The following is a 19,557-nucleotide window of genomic DNA, read 5'->3' on the forward strand; positions in this document are numbered from 1 at the left end:
TATCTCAATTCATTTAAAGTAATTCAAAGTGAAGTGAACAAAACTATTATAATCTCTGTTGCAACAAAAAGTGTGACTAATCCAGGTGTATTTCCATGAAGTAGTTACTTTAGACGCATTTCATTTTTTTCGCATTCAAAATAAAAATATTGCTTCCAATTAGCTGCCGCTTATCCTCATATGTGACAATTTAGAAAGTGAGTCACCAATCCGCACGTTATTTTCTGCGATAATAAAAAATTACAGCTTAAAAAAACCAAAACTAAAGTCAATCCAGAAACACGGCAAAACAGTGATGAGGGAATCGAATGTTGTCTATTACACTGGTAAACACTTTTTTTCACAATCAGCTTGTGATGATTCTTGTTTATGTCGGTAATCTGTCATAAACAAAGTGAAGCTATTAACAGCTTCACTAACCCCCTCTCAGTAGATAGCGTATTTGGAGTCGAAACAGGATCAATCGCAGAGAGCTCGAGTAGCTGCATTAAACAAGACTTAGCCTAGCGGATTACTATCCAGAATAGACACCGACATACTCAACTTATGTACTGCCAATCTCCGCACGATCTTAACCTGTTTGCATGCACTTAAAACCCTTCTGGTCCCCCACCCGTCGAAAGTGCTCGTTTCCTGAGCCCATATAAATGTCGCGTAATACGTGTGGGACTGCTATTAGGTTGTGCTACAGAAGAACTCAGACATAGGTCAATTACTATACCAATTATTTGGAACTAACCATGTAAATGGGTGTTATTTTTATTTACCTCGAACAAAAGTTATTACAACTAAGATCAAGTACACTACCCAGTAACGAAACTTGCCTTCGGCCAACAGACCCATTCTACTTAGTACCGAACTGTCTATGCCAAAGCCACCAAATCAATCAAAAAATCAGGAATCTAATATGATTTGAGCATGAAAAGCTCTGAAGTCTCAATTTCTTCCATTCACGTATTAATATTTAGAGACCTTAGTACTTTCATAATTTGATAGCAATTTTGAAGTAACAAAAAAATAGTTAAAATTCTGTTAACCAGTGTTATTGTAGGCAGACCATTCCGCTGTCACCAAAGCCCGCTTTTATATTATTTTTTTTATTGCAATTTCGCAAAGCTTCACAATTTTTATCTCTAGTTGGCAATCTTTAATTGCAACGGCAAGCGGAAGCGGTGCGGCGCTGCCACTCATGACATGTGACAGGCAATGAGCTGCTGATGATGGCAAACTCTTACTCTTCCTACTTCTTAGGTGTGGGTGCGCTGCGTAGGCGCGTTCTCGCTGCATTTCAGCATTATCAATTTGCAGCAGAGATTCGAAAGTTAATTTTTAGATTGAATGAAAGTAGTTTTAGATAAAAACAAATAAACAGTAAATAAAGGATTAAATTAAGAAATAAGCAGAGTAGGTCCAATAGGCTCTACCTGCTTCATGAACGAAGTGCCGAAGCACTTTTGAAAATCTGTAGTAGTCATTCGAAGCCAAGTCAGAACTAAATGGCGGATGAATCATCAAATCGATGTTTTTAGGGGCCAAAATTGCAATTGTTTCTGTCGATATGTGAGCGCTCGCATTGCCGTACTGAAGAGTGTATGTTCATAATGACAATACAACATTGATTGTATGTATAAGGTCCAACTAATGCCTAGAGTTGTCTCAATGTCACGATAGGTCACATTGCAATATTTCTTTGCGTACAGTATTATTGGTTTACAGACCAATAACTGCTTTTGGACGACCTTCCACCTTCGCGATTTTAATAAACTTGGTTAATGGTAGAGATGAATATTTTAAGTTACTGTAAACAGCGCAAAGAGCGCTCATATGTCGAAACGTTCTGAGTATGTATAAGATCAAAAATGTTAAACTTTACTATAAATCTGTGAGCGAAATCAATTTTTAGACTTTGGCTCCAATGGAATTAGAGAAGAGATCAAAAAAACTTTTGAAGAATCTGTGAAATTCGTAGCAAAAATTCTTTTAAAAGACCATGAAAGTCAGAATACCTCTACTTACTTAAGAACACAAGAATTTGCGCCTAATTTAGCCAAAAAAATATAAGACATAGGATAAAAGTTACTGGGATAAGGTCATATGGTTAGACGAGACTAAAATAAAAAGTTTGGGATCAGATGAGCGCGAATGGAATAAGAAGTAAGGGTTCACGCTCCATTATAGATTAGGGCTGCATGACGACCAGTGGTGTTGGTAGGTTGGCGAAAATAGAAGCACGTATGCTCAATCCATTGATTTATTGCGAGAATACTTCGAAGAGCAGATAATTTCACCAAGATCGGGTGATGTGATATCATTAGACTTTTTCCAGTGAAGATATGTAAAGTCTGAAGTCTATGCAGACATTTCCGTTTCTATTCAAGCCTTGGATTGTTATGCATTCCGCACCGTGTCGCACGAGGCAGCTGGAGTCATGGTGGGTATCATACCACTGAACACAATTTTGAACACGTCTTACAATAAAAGATCGAAACAAAGAACGGCAGAAAGGTAGACAAGCATATATGAATGGAAAAGAAGGAAGAGAGGAGGGACAACACAAAAGGAAGGCGAACGTAAAAGGAAAGGCGCGAGCATGGATGCAGGGAAAACACGCCGAGATATAATAATCAGTCTGACGCAATTCCTGATCGGACACGGATATTTCCGACAATATCTCTATAAATGCGATAACGATAACGGTACAGAATGTTCATTCCGCGGCAATGGCAGCGAAAACACGTAGCATATTTTCTTTTACTGTCCGAAATTCGAAGCAGAGAGAAGTGACATGGAATCAAACAACGAAAGTGTGACTCCAGGAAATATTGTGGACCACATGATACAAAGCAAACTCGTGTGGCATAATGTGTAGAATTGGTCCGCAGTTGCTCTCCAGGAACTGAAAAAAAAAACGAAGAGCAACGATGAAGCAACAAAACAGAAGTAGAGAGAGTGGTCCCGCTTGGTACAGCGAAAAAATACTAGGGTATAGTACGTAGGTGTACTGTTACGCAGTTATAGCATGGTATGATAATCCATACTGGGCGTGGTTCTGAAAGAGCTATAGCCTTAGCGTGCTGTACCAGTCGCCAGTTAAATGCTCGAACGAATCATCGAAAATTGGACTCAACAGATGAATCATCTGAGGCATATTTTTCACCATCTTTTATGTACAATAAAATATATAAAATAACAATAAAAATAATCTTTACGCACGCAGTTTCCATGGAAACCACTTATTATACATTTTTGCGCATGATCGCTATACGAAAAACTACAATTTTTTCTGCAGCACTTAGCCGCATGTTTATTTGTTGCACAAACAGCCCCAACGGTTTGCCTATTGAACGTTGCAAAAAATGTATGCAAAAATGTGTGTAAGGCAATTTGTAAAAATAAATAAGCGCTTCCGTTGCGTTTGACCAGCGCCCGATCGCCCGATGAGTATGTAACAGCGCTGCATTTGCTGCCACGCTGAGACTAAGCCCAACTGGGATGCAACGCTGTAAACGCACACACACACACACTATGCGCTGATCCTTGCATGCCGCAAACGGTGGCATTCAAATGCTGATTGTTGACAACAAATTTTGTCATATGCCCGTATTGTTGTTGTTGTTGCTTACTCCTGTGGCACTTGCCCGTGCAGTTGGAGCGCGGTCACTGACTCAGACTCACAACTTGCCGCTGGCTCCCAACTGCTGCAAGTCCCTGCTGTTGTCTGTCTTGTTGTTGTACATTGTTTTTGTTGCTTGCTGCTGCGGCTGCCGGCACATTTGTTATTCGTTTGTATGGCTGCCGCACACAATCGTCGCGTTGCATCTCAGTTTACACATTAATTATCACCTGTTGCATCTGCTTGCTACAAATTTTTTTTACGCGCGCATATATTACGAGTCCGCACTGCCGCTACGCTGGTATGGTTCTTGTATTTGTTGTGGCGGCGGCGGCAATGCAAATACGAGTATCACTTAGCACGTTGTCCGCTTGGATCATTGCTTGTCGCTGATATTAACTTAGAGTTTTGCTGCTTCTCACGTGCTGTTGTTGTTGTTGTTGCTGTTACTGTGCTGTTTGCCTATTCATGTATGCTCATTCGCGTAGTCGGCTCGCCTTCCAAAATATCACTGACAATTATATTGTTGCAGTGGCAATGACAGTGGCAACGGTAGCACTTCGCGCACACACACACATATACTAGAGCTGTATGTGGCTGCTACGTTGACAGCGGCAGCCGAGCGAGTAATAAACATGACAGTTGACAATGACTTTTAATGTTTGACTGCATTCTTACATGGGTTTTACCCTTTCTACACATCGCCGGTTACTTCCAGAATATATGGTGGCATGTACTTAAACGCCACATACGGTACATACATGTCGTCGTCTCAAGTTGCACTTAAATATATTTTATTATCGCGAATTTCACTTTCCGCCTCTGGCCAGTTTTGCCGGAATATCTTTATTATTATGCTTATTTATAGACAAATAAACATTAGCTTTGAAAGTAAGATAATATCGTGCAACAAACATTTACCTAAGTTTACATTAGCGCCATAAAAAGTACCGACGACGGAGGCTTAGCTGTCGCCATTACTGCTTCTATCAGCTTAAGGTGAATTTCACTGCAAGGCAAGCTACAACCGAGGTCAATATCCTATAGGACTCTCTATAATTGCAGGAGAACGCGAAGCGTGATATAATTTTTAGATAGAACACCAATAACCTTCGTGAAAATTGCCTGAACCAATTCATTCCATCAGCTTATAGCGACCTCGACTGCGAAGCAATGGACGTACGAGATTTTGTGAATCACTTTTACCGATTCAATCTGTCAGATTAAGGCGGATTATGCTAAGAGACAAGTGACATTCGAAGTCATTATATCACAGCAGTCTCAAGAAGTCTTACGTTATAAGTCGTAACGCAAAATAATGCGAAGACTGGTTCGACTTCGAGGTAGACTACAAATAAATATCATGGAAATTTCTGGGACCGTCGAATCATCAATGGATATTCGAAGTCAATATACCACAGAACTCTCAGGAAGTCATACCATTATATATATATATATATATATATATACATATATATACTATATACATACAGTACCGAATCGTACATTGCAAGCGGGTCTGGAGTGAACACCGAGAAGAAGGAGCTGCTTTATTTCCAAAGGAACTACAAAATCTTAACAAGGAAGCTCCCTTCGCTATATGCGACATAATTCTCTTTTAAGAACAGCACCAAATACATTGGAGTAGCCTTGGACAGCAGACTACGTTGGAAGCACAATGTGAAAGAAAGAGTAAGTAGGCAATGAAATACCTGATATACTTGTTAGTGGATGCTTGGCACAACCTGGGGGTTTTCTCTCTCTTTTATGTACTGAAGCTACACAATGATTGTAAAACCAATTCTGCTCTACAGTACAGTAGTATTATGGACAAGTTTTTGCAAATCTACCTACCGGGAGCCAATGGATAGGATACAGCTGCTCTGTGCATTTATGCATTCTGAGATTTAAGAACAACTCCAACGGCGGCTCTTGAACTATGCTAGACCTGCCACCTATAAAACGCTTCGAAGGAAACTGCGCAGAAAAATCTACGTAAACAGCGCAGCAGCAATTAAGGTAATAAACTCGTTCCACATAACGGCTCGAACTGTCTTAGGAGCCAAGTCAGCAGTGAAGGGTGTCTCCAAGAACAAGCGACTTCATTTCACTTGATATGAATAATATATGGGACGAGATTGTCAAGAGTTAGATAAGACTGTCACGCAAAAACATTGCCGACATTGGCTAACCTAAGCATTGCCTATTCTACGATCTAAATAGGAACATAGCAATGAAGGTCAAAACCCGACGGAGCAATAAACCTAGGTGCAAAACTGCAAAAGTCATATGTAAAACGGTAAATCAGAGACTTACAAATATATCTATAGAAGGGATTATAGGAACATAATAGGAATACCACAGGACAGTCTGGTAGCGACAACCGCCTGCAGAGTGGAGCTCATAGATCGAAATATTGCAGGAAATGTCAGGAGCCACACGCCAGAGAAACAACAGAGCATCTCTTTTGCACTTGTCCTGCGCTGGTTAGGCGCATTTGCGGCCGCATGGCATGAAACACTGAGAGCGGTATGTTGAACTCAATAAAATTCACATCAAACTTAGTTATCCTGAAGGATAATCTTTATAATTAATCTAAAATATGTATAACTGTGTTTGGTTAGTATGGATGTGGCACACCTCCCCCATGAAGAGCCTCGTTTTTGGCGTCTGCTATCGCAAGAGTTTTAGTCATACAAGAGTGAGAGATTATTTACCACGGTTCATAAGTGAAGAAAGCTGCGGTATTTGTAATACTCTGGATGCACCCACATGCACATTTCCATGGCCGAAAGCATGAATTACTACCTTCAATTTTCGTATACAAAGCAAGTTAGAGCAAACTCCAGAATTCACAATCTAATTTTGTTCTTTGTTACATACATGTTCAGCGACTTCGTCAAACGAAACTACGCTCAGTATGCCGTGAAGCTCTTTTGTTTATAATTAAATTAGTACGCACTTGGGTCCTTGTGTACGCATCCCTACATTGTTATTAAAGCGATGGAGATATTGGCAATGACATTTACAATTTAGAACAGATGATAAATGAACCGCGGAAAATCGCCGCTAGCCAGTTAAGTCATAACTCAAGCAGATTGCTGCCAATAAACGCTGGACGGGCGCTAGGGTATAAGCACACGCACGCGTGGAGTTATGCCGGATTGCGTGAATGAAGAATTCAAGAAGCGCTATGGATAACAACAAGCAATCTGTGGCATGCAATGCTGTAACAGCCCTACCAACCCTAGCAAGAAACTCGACGCTTGAAAGTTGCAAAAAATCGAAGTAAATGCCAACTAAAGCAGGCATAGAAAATATACCAGCTTACGTACGCTACGCAGCCTACATTGGTCCCGACAGCCGCAGCGCAAGCGTCTTTTACCAGCCACGTTCCCACTGCGCATCGCACCGCGCCGCTGTAAGTTGGTGTGCGCTTTGCGATTTTGCATTCGCTTTACATAAATTAAATTATAAAATACTTTATAGGCGCGAGCAACAATTTCAAACATGTCCAGGCAGCCAGCGCTGCGCATAGGCAACCAAGACTTGGCAGGCAGGCGCAGATGTGGCAGCGACAGCAGCGCTCATTTGCTTTTGCCGCGAAATAAGAGGGTGGACATGTTTTCAATTCTCTACAAGAGCAGCAACTCCTTTGTGTGCCAGCGTCGCTCAACTACAACGCAGCTCCAGCACAGCTCCCAACTCAGATCAACCACACTTACACAAATGCGCACGCATATAAACATGTTGCTCTGGTGGCAAAGAATTGGCTTATGCCAGAATTATTCTGTAGAACCGCTCAGCGCTTGCTTCATTTTTATACCTTGAACAAAGTATATTCAGTTTGCTACAAAGTTAGTAACACCATTCCAATTCGTTAGCAAAAATCAAGCGCTGAAGCCTCCACGAGGATGCCGACCTGTATTAGACACCACAGATGCACGACATAGATATGGGCGGTCTAGCAACAGTTGGCTCCTGTTGTAGTTGTGAAGTATAAAGTCAGAGTAGTCTTACTATGGTTGAGAGTCCAGAAAGTCCTGGATCAAGGTGTCACCTGCCGATAATCAACCTTGTAGAAACGAAGCTTATGGAGACCTGACGCTATCGATAATAAGATAGCCTTACTTGTGGAGGCTTTGCGCAACAGGACGTACTTTCCCCTAAACTCGTAGGTCCAAATTATGAGCCAAAGCAATAAAAACAATATACCTAAGTATAAAACAAAACCCGACCTTTTGTGAAAATTGCAGAGAGCTAGTTGTTCCCTGAAGAGGGCAGCGTTTATAACGAGCTCTTGAACCGAATGCGCAAAAGCTGTAGCAAAGCTTGGTCCATACTCAAATGCTACCACTAGTCAGGAAATTGAAGCCAAGGCTCCAGGACTGCTCCAGGAAGGCAATAACACCAGCGGTAGCCGGTAGCAAAACTCCGCTTCCAAAAATTGGCTTCTAAGCAGGGAGGGAAGGGAGATGCTAAAAGTGTTGCTGCTAGCAGTGTGTCTGCCACAGAATAGCCTAATTTTAAGGTCAAAAATGATGCAGAAAAGCGAAGTGCTGCCTCAAAGGGGTGCAGCTGCAACTTTTAGCTTTAAGATCAATGAGAAGTTTACGAAGGAGCTCCAAGGGTAAAGGGTATTTTAACTTCGTTGCAAGCGCAGTTAAATTTTGTCATTTTTTTTCAAGATTGTTTTTATTACAATGAATATGTTTTTCAGCAGCGCCACGCCCACATTTTGTATTTATACGATCAGCAAATAACCAGCGGGCAGATTTTGTCGACGCAACAATTGCGGCAGCCGCTGCAACTCCCAACTTTGAATTGAACGTCAACGTCAGCCACAACGCGGCCTTACAAGCTCGCTAAGCGCAGTGCTAAGTGCGTGGTTGTCTGCCGCTCGGCATTCCTGCCATCGCTCGAGGCTCTCGAGGCCGCAACGGCTGTGTTATGCTTGAGACACTCGTACGCTCACCGTCTTCATTCGTGTTTTGTCTGTGTTGGCGTTTTTGTGTGAGAATTTTTAATTTAATTGCAATTGTTTTCTATCACCAACAACTTGAAAGAAAGAATAAAAGAATGCCATGGCTTATGTTGTTCTTTTTTTGTCTCCTAGCAGCCTATAAATGCAAGAGTAATGAGTCCATACTTTGGGGCGTGTTGTAGTTATTTGTTTTGGTGTCGGACGACCAGGCATTAGGAGCGTTCAACAAGCGCATGATTAATGTGGCAATTTTTCATGTTGTCTTCACTTATTGTTGCCATGCGAAAGCGCTCTATGTATGCGTCGACTTAAGCAGTATTCTACTTTGAAACCGAACTCAACTTGTGGAAAAGTTCACACGCTGTTGTTGCTGAGTTCGGATTGACTTGTACCAGAATTTTTTTTGTTCTACAGCATTACATTTCCATATAAATTATTACCAAGTGATTATTGAATTATGATACTTTGGGGTTCCCAAAGCTCTCATTAAGCAGTAAGTGAACGAACTGTTCTAGAGTTTCGAAGTGGTCTAGCGTCACCTTAAAGTAATTGACCATTTAAACCATGACCTAGCCCTAAATGTGTATTCATACTTTCAAAGCTGCAGACATCTCTTCTATCCGGACAACATTACCTAGCCAGGATAACCGCTGTCTCTTGATTCAATCTATATATCCTCTTATTTGTCGTTCAATCGACTGCGATATGTGCAAAGGATCCTAAACCAATGTGAAGAGAACCAGAAATCTTGCGCAAAACCTTTGTTTCGAACACTGATTCATCACATGTGTCCATGCCTCCGCACCATACAGCAGGACGGGAATGATGAGGTACTTGAAGAGTTTAGTCATTCTTCGTCGAGAGCCTTTACTTTACTTTTCAATTACCTACTCAGTCTAAAGTAGCACCTGTTAACGGAGATGGTTCTGAGTTGGATATGAAAGGCAGATAATGTTGTTGGTTCCAAGATAAACGAAACTTTCTACGACTGTCAACAGTCAACGAGCCAACCTGTGAATACAATGATTACTTGTTCGATGACCCATAAGTTTTGCTTCCTCATCAAGTCTAGGAAAAACAGAACTAACGGCGTGGTTGTTGAAGCCAATGATATGAACATCATCGGCCCACACTTTTATAGACACCTTCTCCATCGTATTATTTTCCGCAGTAATATCCGGAGGTCGCACAATAAAGTGTCTCGCTGTCCTGAAATCTCACTTGGTATCAAATGGCGCAGAGACGTTCTTTCCTATCTGGTTGGTGGCCTTTCGATCCGGAGACAGCAAGATAGTTTGATGAATTTTCCCATGCTAGAATCTAGAACTACAGATAACCATATTTCGGGACCCGGCGGAGTCGATCAGCCTCAACCCATTTGGGGTGTTTCATCATGGAGGCTAAATTTATGAACCGTTGTGCCAAAGATATATTTTTGTCTCACGTTGGTGTTAAAGTCAGCAAGCACGATTTCCGCAGCTCTCATAGGTGTGCTCCAAGCGCTCACAGTAGACATCTTCGGCCACATCGTCCATAAAGAACTTCGCTTTGATGCGAATTGTGGCTAGACCTTCATCCAGCGGAACTCCCAATTGAATGACCCTCAGAGAACTTTTCTCATTTGCGAGGTGGACAGTGCGCTTTCTTCTCCACTAGGACGAGAGTTTCCATCGTACCCGTTGTTCTGCGACCTTTCCATTCCATTTTAGTCGCCACCGCAGCAAACAAGAGACAGAAGTCGCAAATTTTTGCAAGAACAGGAGTATGCCCTAATAAGAATTTTGGTAACATGGCTTCATACTTTATCAACTTTAATTCTATGCCCATTAGATTAGTTACTTCAATATTATGGTGTAAAAATTCAGAGCCGCACCAATAGGTAATCGTGCCTTTGGAGACTGCTGATGCTATCAGCCAATCCGCCAACAATTAATCAGTTCTTGTTGCTACTGCTTAAGCTTCATATACATATATATAATTATACTGGCACTGAGCAAAGAATGATAGCTGATAGACGTGCTGATAACCAAATGATGCCTGAGTCGTAGATAAAGAACGTAGTTGGGCAGCACAAGAATTTCATTTGTCATTTCAATATTCGTCTAGGTTGTCATACAATTAATAACAAAACATTTAACTGAATACTGTTGTTGCTGCTTGTATGCCAATTTAATGGACGCATGTCGCATTACTGTCTGCATGTCGCACATTTATCATGCGCATGCGCAGCTAGTATGGTAGTTGAAATGTGTTCTATTGGCACAACGTGCAGCATTCGCATAATTATTGCTAGCACTTCCAGGTGCACCATTACTGTTATGGCACTTTCTCAAGTCATTAGCCGCGTTGTGTGTGTGTTCCCTTGAGCTTTCGGCGGCCGCCTGACCCAGCTACACACATTTTCGCTGATTCGATTAGAATGCCCACAACGCAGGCGCAGCCATTCGCTTTTCTTTTACCATTTATGGCGCGCAGCTAAGGTCATGTGATGTTTTACACAACTGCAACAACAACAAGAGCTGCTATATGTACATACACGTCAGTTAAATCTATTTTTAGCAACACTTCAATATATCGCTGTCTGACGCATACAACAACCCCCCCTATGGCACTTTACAACGGACCCAACTACTTGACGAGCATACGCTTTGCCTTTTAATTCTTTGCCATTTAAAAATTTGTTGCAACAACGTTGAACATCGGTATTCGGCATGATTGTAATCCCCGGTAGTATGAGCTCTCACATGGTCACATGCATATGTGGCACATACATGCGTGTTGTAAGTGGCCACATCCTCCTGCTGTGAATTATGTGTCTACATAAATTACCAACTGTGAAATTAATCATTTTTGCTGTGTTGCAAACTTTACTCATTTTCCCAAAGGCGCACAAAGAAGGCTTAGAAAGACACACCCACACATGTGCGCTTAAATATAGGGAGCAAGTGAGCGCACTCCGGTGACAGCGGTTGGTTTGGGGTGGCGGTGAAGGAGAAGGTACATCGCTTAAGGCAAGTTATGCGCAAGCTTTCTTCTATAATATTTGTACTACTTATTTTGTTTGTTGTTTTTGTTACAGTTTTGATTTATGCAAATGACAGTGGCGCCACTACGCCACCAATGTCATTTTGTTTCGCAGCCGTTGGGCGCAAAAGGTATGTATATAGTGAAGCTTAAAAATTATTATAAAATAAGTATTACCAGTAGACTCTTCCATAGCAATCTTATTTAAATTAACGATAGGACAATAAATTAAATTTGTACTTACAGTAAATATAACTGCCAACTAAAAACAGTGAGCAGCTCTGAACTGGATACTCTGAAATTAAGAAAACAAACAGATTTCGTTAACGTTATGTTAAATCTAGTAATTAATCCAAGAAATGATAAAAATGATTAACAAAATATGACTTTTTGACAAAATGACGGTATCTCAAAAATAAAAATCGATTTTGACGAAAATTCCGGCTTTAATTTTTCAGCGACGATTCAGCTCCCTCAGCGAATTGGATTTTATCTCTTCGATCAACTGAATCGACTGGAGCGGCAATTTCAGTTTGCAAAACAAGAAAAAATTACACGGAGCTAAATCTGGTGAATATGGTGGCTGATCGATGGTATACATTGCGTTTTTATACTCTCGCAACAATGTTGCTAAAGAGAATATTATAGTTTTGTTCACATAACGGTTGTTTGTAAGTCCTAAAACTAAAAGAGTCAGATATAGGGTTATATATACTAAAATGATCAGGGTGACGAGTAGAGTTGAAATCCGTCTGTCCGTCTGTCCGTCCGTCCGTGCAAGCTGTAACTTCAGTAAAATTGAGATGTCATGATGAAACTTGGTACTCGTATTTCTTGGCTCCATAAGAAGGTTAAGTTCGAAGATGGGCAAAATCGGCCCACTGCCACGCCCACAAAATGGCGAAAACCGAAAACCTATAAAGTGTCATAACTAAGCCGTAAATAAAGATATTAAAGTGAAATTTCGCATTAGAGAGGGGCATATTTGGCCGTAATTTTTTGGAAAAGTGGGCGTGGCCTCGCCCCCTACTAAATTTTTTGTACATATCTAGGAAACTGCTACAGCTATGTCAACCAAACTCTATAGAGTCGTTTCCTTCAGGCATTTTCATATACAGCTCAAAAATGGAAGAAATCGGATAATAACCACGCCCACCTCCCATACAAAGRTTATGTTGAAAATCACTAAAAGTGTGTTAACCGACTAACGAAAAACGTCAAAGACACTAAATTTTACGGAAGAAATGGCAGAAGGAAGCTGCACCCAGGCTTTTTTTAAAAATTGAAAATGGGCGTGGCGACGCCCACTTATGGACCAAAAACCATATATCAGGAAGTACTCAACCGATTTCAATGAAATTCGGTATATAATATTTTCTTAACACCCTAATGACATGTACCAAATATGGGTGAAATCGGTTCACAACCACGCCTGAAATCTCGGTTATCACTTTATCATACGAGAGTATAAAATGTTCGGTGACACCCGAACTTAGCCCTTCCTTACTTGTTGGATTTAAATTCAGTTACGATCGTGGAGCGATGGGATGGTACGTTATCATCCATGAATTGTTCTTTCACAATTCTCCGTTCTCCGCCGTTTTCGGCAAATGTTCTCACGCAAACTACTCAACACGGTCAAATAGAACTACTTTTAGGCTGTTTGTCCCTCCGGAACAAATTCATGCTGCACCAAATCACGAATATCGGAAAAAAACAATGAGCTTAACGTAATTTTTTTGGTTTCGGCTCGATTTTCCCCTTCATTCCGAAGATTGTTGACTTGTTTACATGTCAAACTCGTAATTGTCCACGGAGACCTGTTTACGGTGCTCTTTTTGCAAAAAATTAGCTTTATCGAAGAACTCTCTCTTGCCATTTCTCTAACACTTGCCTGACGATTTTCCTGGTGCCTGACGATTTTCCTTCGCTTTTCTTAATATTTACATCAGTTGAAGAGGTGCAAGATCGTCTAGAACGAGAAATGTCTTCAACGACTTCTCGACCATCTTTGCAGGCTTTGTAGACTTGTGTTTTTTTGATAAAATGTCGATGTTTGTCAATCATCCATAACAAGACTTGTTGCGAGTGGACACGAGAAATATAAAAAAAAAAATACAATAGCGGTGCTTCGAAATTCGTCTGAGTCATTATGGTCTGAAAAGAAATGGCCGTCTAAAACCCTCCACTCTCAGCTCAAGAGAGTAATTCCTCGAAAGGCTAGCGTAATGTTAGGCACCTCTAACTCACAAAAGTAGGGAGATTTTCACCGCATATAAAAACAAAAAGTGACTCACTTCTTGTATTAATATTTGAGCTTAACCAGTTAGATATTTCCCATCCTAGTCGCAGCAATAGTTCGACCGAAGCCGCGTTTTGAAGGATCCTTAGTCTAAAAACTCTTCTCCAACAGTGCGCGTTCCGCACAAACATCGCTATCGACCAAAGTTACCTCGAACGAGCGTCTAAAGATGGATCCGTCAACTTTCAATTCGCCCCTTTGCTCACCGCGTCTGAGAAGATGGAGTCGATATCCATTTTCGAGTGTGTCTCCTTTCCTTTTTCTTCTACCTTAACTGGAGGCAGCGGGTAATAGGCCTGGCTTCGAGAGGGAGGTCCTCAGGATACTCCTTACGGGTAATCCGCCTGGCTTTTGTATTGAGTATCCTGAGGACCACCCTTTCGAAGCTATAGCATTTAGCCATCATTGTGACACTGAGAAGAACAAGATACTACTTGTTTAAAAGTATTAGCGCTTGCTGATATGGCTTATCGGTTTTCTCCAGGCTAATCAGTCTCCAGTCCAGGTGGGGAGATAAGGATTGCAATTCCGCAACAACTCTTCAGTTTCAACCAGGGATTAATGGGCTGGAAGCCAGACACGAGTACGACGAATCAACAGGAGATCCGATTTGGCCACTGCCTCTAGCTTTGGTCCCTTCTGCACTTCCCCCATTCTGGCTACCGCCTTTTTACAGAGGCATGCCGAACATGCCTCGGCCGCAGATTATTTATTGTTTCTCTGGATTAAACGCATGGAGGCGAACTTGCTCTATAGGTTGGATTTCCCTTTAAAAGCTTACCTCAAGAAACAAAAATGGGAAACCAACTTGAAGAATTGTATAATCTTCTAGTAATTGGCTGCTTCATAGATCTGTTATAGGTGGACCACACAAATATTCCAACTTTTTAGAAGACTTAACAAAATATTATGCGCAACAGGTTGACCATGAAAGCGCGTTGGTGTTGGTTGACATTGGCGCGTGACAATTGTTGACTTGTTGACTAAATTACAACTCATTCGATGAAACCACAATTTGCAATTTAATTTATAATTTTCATAATTGCGAAGCCAACTAAGCAACACAGCAACAACAAGCGAATTAACGCGAACGTGGGGCTGCTCAACGGCATTTGGTGGCCACAAAGTAATCAGGCTGATGTCAGCGGTGTTGGCTGCAGCACCAAAGAGCCTACCGCTCACCGCTAACAACTGATAATCTCTGCATAAATTACGAGTTAATAAGGCACAGTTGGGAATTAAAAGCTAATTTATTGGTTAAACACAAATATGGTAAAGAAATTCAAAACCAAATAGAAGACGAATGCCACAAGTGTTGGTGGAGGAGTGGCAAGCAGCGACGCGAAGTGCCATGGTCGGCGGTGTTAAGCTGCAAATGTGTGTCAGGAATGATGTTGCACGGTGATTAAGGAGATTGAGCCAGCAAGCGCATATGAGTATAATAATAATAAGCACCTGCTAATGGCCAAGTTAATGACGAAAATAAGCGAAGTCAGCGCGAAGTAGCACGCTTACCATGGTGATGACGGCGTGCGGGCGTCATTGCTGTTGGAGTGTGGAGAATTGCCAATTTGCAGCTCATACATTTCCAACTTCATATGTATGCCAGCGCATTAGTTCCTCCATTTCGCGAGCGCTAATGACAAACAACACAAAACTTCGTCTGAAATCGCGGTTCACGGCTTGGTTTCCACTTAAAAGCTAACGGTTTGCAGCACGCAAGGAGCCATACAAAATTCAAGTTAAGGGATGCAACTTGCAAATTGACCACAATTCGCGAAATATGCAATGAGACAAGCGGACACAAAAACAATTTAAGCACAAGCCACAAATGTTAATCATCAGCATATGGAAATTACTTCGGATGTGTTCTCCGCTTTGCTGGTATTACGTGCTACGTTAAGCTGGACATGGTTGGGTCGTCGTGAAAAACTGTTGGGTATATCAACTAAAGACCAAACTCTACAAGTCACTCATCCTTCCCTTCCTGCTATATGGTGCAGAATAATGGACGATGACAACAACTGAAGAGTCGGCGTAACGAGTTTTCGAGAGAAGGGTTCTGCGGAAGATTTATGGTACTTTGCGCATTAACAACGACGAATACCGCAGTCGATGGAATGATGAGCTGTAAGAGACACACGGGGACATTGACAAAGTTCAGCGAATAAAAAGACACATGTCGTCCGAATGGATGAAAACACTCCAGCTCTAAGAGAATTCGTTGCAGTAACAGAGGAAAAGGAAGACATCCATTCTGTTGGAAAGACCATATGGAAAAGGAGCTGTCTACACTTGGAATCCGAAATTGACGCCAAACAGCGAAAGAGAAGAACTACTGGCATGCAGCTGTAAACTCTGCTATAACCGTGTTTGATACCACATACCGCAATCAATGGATTCATTAAGAGAACACTTCGGCGAGCAGATAATTTCAAATTTTGGACCGATGAATGGCCACCACGATCGCGTGATATCACAAGGTTAGACTTTTTCCTATGTGAATATGCGAAGTCTAAGATCCCTGCGGACAATCCCGCTTCGATTCAGTCCTTGCAGCAAAACACCACTTGTGTCACTTGCCAGTTGTCAGTGGAAATGCTCGAAAGAGGCATTGAAAATTGGACTCAACGGAGGCACTATCTGAGAGGTAGCCGCGGCCAATATTTAAAAGAGATAATCTTCAAAACATAAATGCGTAAGAATGTTGTTTCGAATGATGATAAATTTGGAGTTTCTGTAAGTTTCCTTTAAAAGAGTAGGGAACCTCAAAATGGGTTACCCTTTTTATTAAACATTATATTAAAAAGGCGGCGATGTTGGACCATTGTTGCAGAATGCATGATGTCAAGAAACCAAAAACTGAAAGTTTACCAACGAGGAACAAATCAATGTACCGTGTTAGGCGCAATTCACTCCACTGAATCTCAAAAGCTCATAAATATACCTCCACCGAATTTTGTAACGATTTATAATGATTGCATAAATTTTTTGAACAGTCAAGAGCAACAGAAGCAGAGCGATAGGCAAAGGGCATCCAGCACTTTAGGTAGCACTGCGGACTTGCATGGCGGCGCGCTGGCCTAAAGTGTTTGAGAGGCGTAAGAAACTTAATAAAATGGGCTTTAATCGAAAACTGACATATACACATACACACACACATATACACGCATGTTAACTGCTTATCAGCAAAATGCCGATGAGAAATGGGGGTCTGCCAATATTAATAAACAATAAAGTGCGACGCTAACCAAGAACCAAAGGGAAAGAGTCACAGGCGCAGTAAAAAAATGCAAAACATGTGCACATATAGTAAGCAAAAATACCAACAACAACAACATCAAGCGCATACTTTGTTTATCATCATCATTATGGGAAGAGCAACAGCAATGAGTGCGCTACCCAAAGAGGCGTGTGTTGCTGATGAGTCGTCATTGATATGCCATGATGGTGGCCAGTGGCCTCGGGGCCAACGCTGTTAGGGGCCAAGCTACTACTGCTACCGCTACTTCTGCGCAACAGTGTGACTTTTTACCTGTTCACCCTCCCTCTCGCTCTCTACCGCAACTCAACTCAACTCTCACATCTTTCTTCGGCATTTCCCGCCGACTATCGCCTCAAAACGCCGCTTTGCCCCACTATTGCTATTGCTTTTGTACTTTTTACTGCCTTTACGTGCTCAGGCGCAACGGTATGCTCATAATGATGCCGAGTGCCGTGGTGAATTGCAGCGGGAAATGAAGGCAGAGAAGAATTCTTGAAATTTCGCCAGAAAACGTGTTGCGTTGCATATGATTTCGGTATGCCGATTATTACCAAACTATTTTTTAACAACGCCAACAACAGCAACACCAACAACAACAGTAAAAAATAACATAAAAACGACATAAACAAAGAGTCATTGACTCGTGTATTGCATAAGCATTGTAAAAATGATTGCCACGAAGGGCAGCCGTGCCATGCCACAAATGTTGAGCAACAACAAAAGCTCTACAATAAAATAGCAATCGGCTTAAGCCGCTGTTGATAATATTCAATGCAATCGCCAAGTGATATAATCTATAGATGAGCGCTGACGTCCACTCACACATACACACACACACACACACATACAATCTCCGTCCATTATACAAAAGTCATAATGAATATGTAGCCAAGAGCCAAAAATACAGAGGAAAACAAAATTGTCAAAACATAAACTCAAAAGGCCGGTCTTTATTGTGTTATTCTAAACAGAAAATTAGCTTTGTATGTGACATTTGTCCGTTCAACATACTCGGTTTTGTTGAGTGCATTTAATGCGCATGGCCAATTGTGTGATATTCTCTTGTTGCATGTGCTCGGCTGTGTTTTGTACGTGACAGGCATGTCGCATGCGCGCTTGGTCTGGAGGGTCTGGAGTGTCTGCTGTGGCCCATTCAATGTGTTATTATTATTGGATTTATGCGCTTGCCTCTACATTAAGCATAACAAATTAAATAGCAGTCAAAGCCGCTGCTAGCAGGTGAGAAAGGAAGTGACTCAAAAATTTCTAACATAAAAATAATTTATTGTTTTTCTTTAATTTTAATTTTAATGTTCCTAACATCACACAGAGTATTATTATTTGTACGGGTATGTGTGCAACATATATCTAAATATTATTGAGTGTTATATAAAACAAGAAAAAATGTTAACTTCGGTGGCAGGGAAGCTATAATGCAATAGATGCCATACAAAAATATGATTTTGAGAGATTAGTTTGTATGATAGCTATTTGTTAAAAAGGTTCGCTCGGAACAATTTCTACAGAAATTGTAGCGCTGCTTATTAGCTTTAACTCTACTAAATTTCGTAAAGATAACTTTTAATATAAAAAAGTTTCTATACAAGGATATGTTTTTGAACGTGCAGTTTGTATGACAGCTATATGCTATAGTCGTCCGATCTGAACAATTCCTTTGGAGATTATAGTAGTGCTTTGGGAAATAACACAAGCTAATTTTTGTTACGATACCTTGTGAAATGAAACAGTTTTTCATACAAATACATGGTTTTGAACGTTCAGTTTGTATGGCAGCTATATGCTACAGTGGTGCGATCTGAACGATTGCTCCGCAGATTTTAGGGTGGACTTGAAAAGTGATCGGTGACAAATTTCGTTACGATACCTTGCCAAATAAAGTAGTTTTCCATACAAATACATGGTTTTGAACGTTCAGTTTGTATGGCAGCTATATGGTATAGTGGTCCGATCTGAATAATTTCTTGCTAGAATGTAGCAATGTTTTGGATAGTAATCCACGCCAAATTTCGTAACGATACCTTGTCAAGTATGAAAGTTTTCCACACAAGGACTTGAGATTAACCGATCAATTTATATGGCAGCTATATGCTATAGTAATTCAATCTGAACAATTTCTTTATAGATTATAGATTTACCTCAAACATTAATCTGTACAAAATTTTGTGAAGATATCTTGTCAAATAAAAAAGTTTTCCATACAAGAACTTGAATTTAATCGCTCATTTTATATGACAACTATATACTATATTGGTACTATCTGATATTTGAATAATTCGCAAAGTATTCCCATAATTATGCACTCCAACTTACTTATGTAACCATGAAGTTGTATATTGAAAACAACAAAG

General features: G+C 40.9%; 1 long non-coding RNA gene across 1 annotated transcript in view; it reads right to left on the reverse strand.

Annotated features, from left to right (window-relative positions):
• The window catches only part of LOC108966774, an 88,116-nt gene that overhangs the window by 37,122 nt on the left and 31,437 nt on the right, over positions 1 to 19,557 (reverse strand). The window contains exon 2 of the long non-coding RNA XR_001993214.1: positions 11,866 to 11,916. This is a non-coding gene — a long non-coding RNA (uncharacterized LOC108966774). The remainder of the gene's footprint in view (positions 1 to 11,865; positions 11,917 to 19,557) is intronic.

Source organism: Bactrocera latifrons, unplaced genomic scaffold, assembly GCF_001853355.1.
Source record: "Bactrocera latifrons isolate USDA-ARS-PBARC rearing strain unplaced genomic scaffold, ASM185335v1 scaffold_17, whole genome shotgun sequence".
Classification (NCBI taxonomy): Eukaryota; Metazoa; Arthropoda; class Insecta; order Diptera; family Tephritidae; genus Bactrocera; species Bactrocera latifrons.